Below are 7859 nucleotides of genomic sequence, written 5' to 3' on the forward strand. Positions count from 1 at the left end.
TTTAAGCTTACAGTAAAGGATGATGCTCTCCCCTTGTCCCAGCTGGAGTCCCTGGGTGGTACAAATGATTAACACCTCAGCTGTTAACCAAAAGGATACAAGTTCGAATCCACCCCAAGACACCTTGGAAGAAAAGGCCTGGAGATCTACTTCTGAAAAACCAGCCACTGAGAACCCTATGGAGCACAGTTCTAGTCTGACACACATGGGGTCACCATGAGTGGGAGTTGACTGGACAGCAACTGGTAGTAGTGGTTGTCCCAGCTGCTAAGTAGCTTGAAGCCACAGCAAATGGAGGGCTTTTGAAATATGTTTTGTGCATTCATCCTACCCTTCGCTTCATCTCATTTTCCTTGTTGTACTTCCCTCTACCCCCACTTTCTCAACTGTTTTATTTTGTCTTCTTATACATATTTTTGGAAGCTACCGCAACTCCTCTCTTTGGATCCAGGTGGGACATAAATAGAAAAAGAAAAGGCAGTCCATAGAGATGGAATAAGGGTGAAAAAAGTGAAGTCAGGAATGACAAGCTTACCTTTATCCAATATTGCCCAGTGTGCATTTGACCTCAAGTTCAGAGCCACTGGAGGATTTCATCTGGAATCTGTCCCATCGCCATCTCTGTCATTCGGGGGAGAGAGGGTGTTTCTATATCCAACCAGAGGGGGAAAGAAGAAGTTCAATCAGATAGCTTGAAGGTCAATTAATATTCAGAATTTGAACAGGGAATCCTTTCACTTGGATAATCATTCTTCTTAGGCTTCCTTGTTCTTAGGTTGTTATTGTTGTTAGGTGCCATCGAGTCGATTCGAACTCATCACGACCCTGTGTACAACAGAAAGAAACTCTGCCTGCCCTGCACCATCCTCACAATTGTCACCACATTTGAGCGCATTGTTGCAGCCACTGTGTCAATCCATCTCACTGAAGGTCTTTCTCTTTTTGCTGACCCTCTGCTTTACCAAACATGATGTCCTTCTCCAGGGACTGGCCCCTCCTGATAACATGTCCAAAGTATGTGAGAAAAAGTCTAGCCATCCTTGTTTCTAAGGAATATTCTGACTGTACTTCTTAGGTTATTGTTGTTAGGTGCTGTCGAGTCAGTTCCAATTTATAGTGACCCTATGTGCAACAGAACCAAATATTGCCCGGTCCTGCGCCCTCCTCACAATCGTTGTTATGCTTGGGCCCATTGTTGCAGCCACTGTGTCAATCCATCTCATTGAGGGTCTTCCTCTTTTTCATTGACCCTCTGCTTTACCAAGCATGGTGTCCTTCTCTAGGAACTGACCTCTCCTAATAACATGTCCAAAGTACTTGAGACAAAGTCTCACCATCCTAGCTTCTAAGGAGCACCCTGGCTGTACTTCTCAGGTAGGATTGCCAAAATATTTAACTGCTTTCATTGGGTGCATAACCAGAATGATTCTTTTGAAACAGGATTTTTTTTTTTTCATTTTGCTTTCTACTTCTCTCTCAACATCTATCTCCTCGTTCTTATCTGCTTCTTACAACATACCTCCCACACACAACTAAAGAAGGAAAAAGTTTGAATGAAACATTTTATATTCAGGATCCAGGTTATTTAACATAGTGTGTCACTAAAGCAGGCTAATGGTTTAAGCAGAGGAGAATGTAGGTTAGTGAGTCAACACTTTTCTAGTTCATCCGAGGCCAAGCAGTCTTTGCAGATGATTCATGTTTCACTCACTTTCATTCAGCCATGGTTTTGTTCCTCGTCTTCCATTCACTCCATCTCAAAGTCCTCGCTAATGGAGGGTCCCTTTCCATAGCTAGCCAATACTCTGGTTTTTTGAATTTTCGTATGAAGTTGAAACAGTGTAAAATTGGTTCAGACGTCTGATTTTCATGTCATATGATGAAAGCTGGAGCTAAATCACAAAATAAACCCAAGTAAGAAAGTACAAAATAAGATGAGTTTTCTGTGAATTTATGAAGTGAAGAACTGTTTGCTCCACCTGCCCCCACCTTACCTCATCAACCCACACCCAAGTGTAAGAACTGAGTTAAATTTGGATGGTATTCACAAGTCCTCTGTGACCTTGAGCCCTGGGTGGCATAAGTGGTTTGTGACCTGCTGCTAACTTCAGGTGCCCTGGTGGTGCAGTGGTTAAGAGCTCGGCTGCTAACCAAAAGGTTGGCAGTTCAAATCCACAAGCCACTCCTTGGAAACCCTATGGGGCAGTTCTACTCTGTCCCATAGGGTCCCTATGAGTCAGAATCGACTCCACAGCAACAGGTTTGATTTTTTTTTTTTTTTTTTTGGCTAACCTAAAGTTTGGTGGTTCAGACCCACCTAGGGGTGCTACGGGAGTAAGACCTGGCAACCTGCTTCCTTAAAGATTACGACCAAGAAAACCTTACGGAGCAGTTTTACGCTATAACATATAGGATCACCATGAGTGGAAATTGACTTGACAGCAACAGATTTGGTTTTCTGTTTGGTTCTATGTGACCTTGGGAAAGCCATTGACTTTCATCTTATTTTGCCTACCCATAAAGTCATCATTAATAATATATACTTACAATTCAAGGCGTTTGTCTTAGTTACCTAGTGTTGCTATAACAGAAATACAAAAAGTGGATGGCTTTAACAAACAAATTTATTTTCTCACAGTCTAGGAGGCTAGAAGTCCAAATTCAGGGCACCAGCTCCTGGGGAAAGCTTTCTCTCCCTGTCAGTTCTCAGAGAAGTCTTGGTCATCAATCTTCCCCTGGTCTAGGAGCTTCTCAGTGCAGGGAACCCAGGTCCAAAGTGCTCTGCTCCCAGTTGTTCTCTCTTGGTAGCATGAAATCTCTCTCCTCTCTGCTTGCTTCTCTCTTTTATATCTCAAAAGAAATCGACTCAAGATACAACTTAACCCCGTAGATTGAGTCCTGCCTCATTAACATAACTGCCTCTAAACCTGCCTCATTAACATCATAGAGGTTAGGATTTACAACACATCAGATCACAAAATGGTGGACAACCACACAATACTGTATGACCTAGCCAAGTTCATACAAATTTTTAGGAACACAGTTCAATCCGTAACAGCATCCAAAGTTGTGTAAAGAAGAGTATGATCCCACTTATAAGAAATCTCTAGTATAGGCAAGTGTGCAGAGACCAAAGTTTACTAGTGGTTACCAGGGATGGGCAGGAGGAACAGGCAAAGGAGGACTCATTGTTTAGAGGATGCTGAGCTTCTGTAAAGGGCGATGGAAAAATTTGGAACCCGACAGTGGTAACAGCTGAACAACATGATGAACATAATTAATGTCACTGAATTGTACGTGTAAAAATGTTAGAATGGCAAATATTTTGTTACATATATATTTACCACAATAAAAAAAAAAGAATAAAGAAACAAAGATTTGTTTAATAAATTATGTAGCATTCTTTTAAGTCTTGTGGAACATACCTGTTGGAAAAAACCAAACTGTGGAGTCAATTCCGATTCATAGTGACCCTACAGCACAGAGTAGAACTGCCCCATAGTGTTCAATAAATATTTTTGAATAAAAATAATAGGGCCCTCCCTCAAAAAAAAAAAAGAGAGACGAGAGGATGAACCAGGGTCTACCAGAAGCACTAAAGTTGCGTGTGATAGACATCTGGCTAGGAAGACGTCAGGCCATATTACCCAGGTCTACAAACATGGCCATCGAAAGGCCTTCAGAGTTTATGCACATGGTGAGGATGGATTCCATTCCGTTAGCATGGAGCTGTGTTTCTCAAAATACTGTCTGCATTCAGAGGTGGTCTGCAAAGATCTATCAAGTGATCTTTTAATAGTTTGTACATTTCAGAGGAAAACGTGATAAAATAATTTTGTTCACATAAACTTCAGAAATTTGAAATGTAATAGTAAATCATGATTTTCATAGACATCCTATTACATTCTTAAGAGTCATTATAATTTTAAAAGTTGCACATAAACTTCAATGACTTTGTTGTTTAATTTATCTTGAAGTATTCCTACCTCATTAGCATGTCACTATTAATGTGGTAATATATAATATGGTAGCTAGGATAGGAATAGACTTAAAAATTGAATAATTATCTTCTAAATTGGTATCAACTAATATATACCACCAGTACTTTGAAAGCTTTTTGCAGTTTCTGAACGTCTTTCAGCTTCATTTCAACCACAGTATGAGGTAGATTTTCAACTCATAGTGACTCCATGTGACAGAGTAGAACTGACCCATAGGGTTTTCTAGGCTGTAATCTTTACGGAAGAAGAACACCCAACAACAACATGGGGTAGGTAGGGCAAGTGTTTTTCCATTTTCTCGAAGAAACGAAGCTCCCAATCTTTCTTGGGGTGGAGCTAGGTCCTGAGGCATTAACTGTGCCCCATCGACATTTGGAATATAATGCAAGAAAACAGAGAAGCTATAATCCTTTTTCACAAAGACACATAATTTAGAAAATGTTGCTGTTTTTGTGTTTCTTTCAGATCATTTTGTACAGAGGATGAGGGACTGATTCCATTTAAACTGTCATCAAAAAATGATGGTTTTTTTGTTTCGTTATACTGTTTCTGAATTATCTCAGGCATAAAGATTGATTTTTTTAAATTATTTTATAACCTGTCATGGATTGAATTGCATTTCCTAAAAATATGTGTATCAATTTGGCTAGGCCACGATTCCCAGTATTCTGTGATTGTCCACTGTTTTGTCATCGGATGTGATTTTCCTATGAGTTGTAAATCCTACCTCTATGATGTTAATGAAGTGGGATAGGTGGCAGTTTTGTTAACGAGGCAGGGCTCAATCTACAAGATTGGACTGTGTCTTGAGCCAATCTCTTCTGAAATATAAAAGAGAAGCGAGCAAAGAGACAGGGGGACCTCATACCACCAAGAAAGCAGCACCAGAAGCAGAGCGCGTCTTTTGGACTCAAGGTTCCTGTGAGGAGAAGCTCCTAGTCCAAGGGAAGATTGATAACAAGGACCTTTCTCCAAAGCCAGCAGAGAGAGAAAGCCTTCCCCTGGAGCTGATGCCCTGAATTTGGACTTCTAGCCTACTAAACTGTGAAAGAATTAACTTACGTTTTTTAAAGTCATCCACTTGTGGTATTTCTGCTACAGTAGCATTAGATGCCTAAGAAAATATCAATAATGCAGAGTAAAGATGTTTTTTGTTATTTCAATTGGCCTGTTTAATGGTTCTCAAGTGAATTGTCTTACCTATTCCTTTAGGCCAGAAGTTCCCAAATTTTAATATTAAAAAAGGATATCAAAGTATCTTAAGAACAGACTGTTGTGCGAACAACTTGATTGTGGAGTTTGGCTCTTTCCCAGCTGGTTGGTGGTTTTCTTCATTTGTTCAAGAATAAAATCAATGGCATATTGTTGGGCATATTTTTACACCATATGCAAATGCTTGTAACAGAACTTGAAGAATGACTTTTCAGAGCCGAATGAAGCCAGGCTGGAGGAGGAATCCTTCTCCATGGAAACTTCTGTGTGACATGATGGTTAGTTTTGCATCTGATGGAGCACTCAACGCAGCCACCAATGACCTCTTTCCATCATTTCTGTAAAATCCAACATCATCTCACAGAGCTGCCAGCATTTGCTGACATTCCATTGTGAATTTGTACTCTCTAAATTAGCAGAAGCAAAGTCTAAGAAAATAAACAAACTAGGTGTTGAACTTAACCTGTAACTTAAGCTTTTCATCAAGTTGCATACTAACACATTGTGAAAGATTCCAAACAACATTATCCCTATGGCCGATATGAAGCCATTATTATTTATATCTTCAATTTTTAAACATTCTGCTTTATTTTTTATTATCTTAAAATTTGTGACAAATATACTTTTTAGTTAACTGAAAATTTTGGTCCACGTTTGCTGCATATCTATTAGAGGGCCTGCAGGCAGAAAAAGGTTGAAAAATATGATGCAGGGATTTTTAAACTATGTTTTCAATCTTCTAATATGTATGTGAAAGCTGGACAATGAATAAGGAAGACCAAAGAAGAATTGACACCTTTAAATTATGGTGTTGGTGAAGAATATTGAATATATCATGGACTACCAAAAGGACAAACAAATCTGTCTTGGAGGGAGTACAACCAGAATACTTCTTAGAGGTGAGGATGGTGAGACTTCACCTCATCTACTTTGGATATGTTATCAGGAGGGGCAGTCCCTGGAGAAGGACATCATGCTTGGTAGAGGGTTAGCAAAAAAGAAGAAGACCGTCAACAAGATGAATTGACACAATGGCTGTAAAAATGGACTCAACCATAACAATGATTATGAGGATGGCGCAGGACTGGGCAGTGTTTCGTTCTGTTGTACATAGGATGGCTATGAGTTGGAACCGACTCAACAGCACCTAACAACAACAACAAACTGTGTTCATAGAGAACACTCATTTTTCCATGAAATGGACCAATATATTTTACACTAAAATCATATAACAATAATTCATGTTTTACCAATCCACAGGATAAAAGTAGGTTTTGAACAGAATTTTCTCAAAACTATGGATTTCCCCCATACATTTTCTTACAATTTTTTACACCTGCCAATCTTGTCTGCAAGTGCAAGTGCATTGTTACTAAAACAATAAACCAGTAACAAAGAAATATACACTAAACATTTCAATTATGTATTTTTTCACATATGTATGTGTATAAAACATTTTTCAGCTGGTCAAATTATTCCTAGTTCACATGACAGAAATAAATATCAAAATATTTCAATATAGTCTATAAAAGTGCCATCACTTCTAGTTTCACTTGAAAAAAAAAAGCTTATTTTAGAAATTATGCTAAGTAGAAATTTTAAACTCCTCCATGACAAAAAAGAAAATACCATAGATAAGGTTTATTTATTGAAAAAAATACATTGCAAAAAATATGCAAAGAGGTTTTTACAACTCGGTAAGGAAAACAGAAATAAACCAACAGACAAATGGAGAAAGGATGTGACAGTGGACTCACTAGAGAGTGATTGCAGTGACAGGTATAGTGAACTCTGCAGGATAATGACAATGGTTTGTTGGATTCTTGCACAGCTATGGGATATACCTGCTAAGTCCATTCGCTGCTTTTTCGTTCTGAATCCATGTCCACCAAGCAATCTTCTGATTAATAATTTGGTTTCTCAGGTTTATGGAGTCTGAAATGGCATGAGTTAGATTGTAAATCACAAATTTGTTAACTAGTTCTGTGACTTATATTTTTTTTAAAGTCACTGTCAAGTCAATTCCAACTCATGGCAACTTCATGTGTGTCAGAGCAGAAATGTGCTCCACAGGGTTTTCGATAGCTGATTTTTCAGAAGTAGATTACCAGGCCTTTCTTCTGAGGCCCATTAACAGTTTGCACCACCCAGGGACCCTGGGACATAGCAGTCTCATATTAAAAGAAACCAACACTTTGTAATAGAAATATATAGATAACAAAATACCTTCACATTTGTTACCTATCGTGAGTTTGTTTCTGAGTCACTTCTCCAGGCCTGAGCAACTCTGAATACACCAGTACAAATTTTTACTTGGATAAAGCATTAAAAATCAATTTCATGGACTTACAAAGCCAGGAATCAGATCTTTTACTATGTTGATTCCACAAGTTAGTACATAAAACAGTAACCATAAAATAAATGACGGATTGTATATATTACATATATTATGCAATTATATGTACAAGACATATACAGGAATGTTGATAGCAGTGGTATTTTCATTAAAATCCCAAACTGAAAGCAAATGAAATGTTTACCAAGAGTAAAATGGATCAACACACAAAACCCAACAGATAAGCTGGATAACTGGGATCTTCTAAAAATCAAACACCTATGCTCTTCAAAAGACTTCACCAAAAGAGT

This window comes from Trichechus manatus, unplaced genomic scaffold (genome assembly GCF_000243295.1).
Source record: "Trichechus manatus latirostris isolate Lorelei unplaced genomic scaffold, TriManLat1.0 scaffold00082, whole genome shotgun sequence".
NCBI classification, from domain to species: domain Eukaryota; kingdom Metazoa; phylum Chordata; class Mammalia; order Sirenia; family Trichechidae; genus Trichechus; species Trichechus manatus.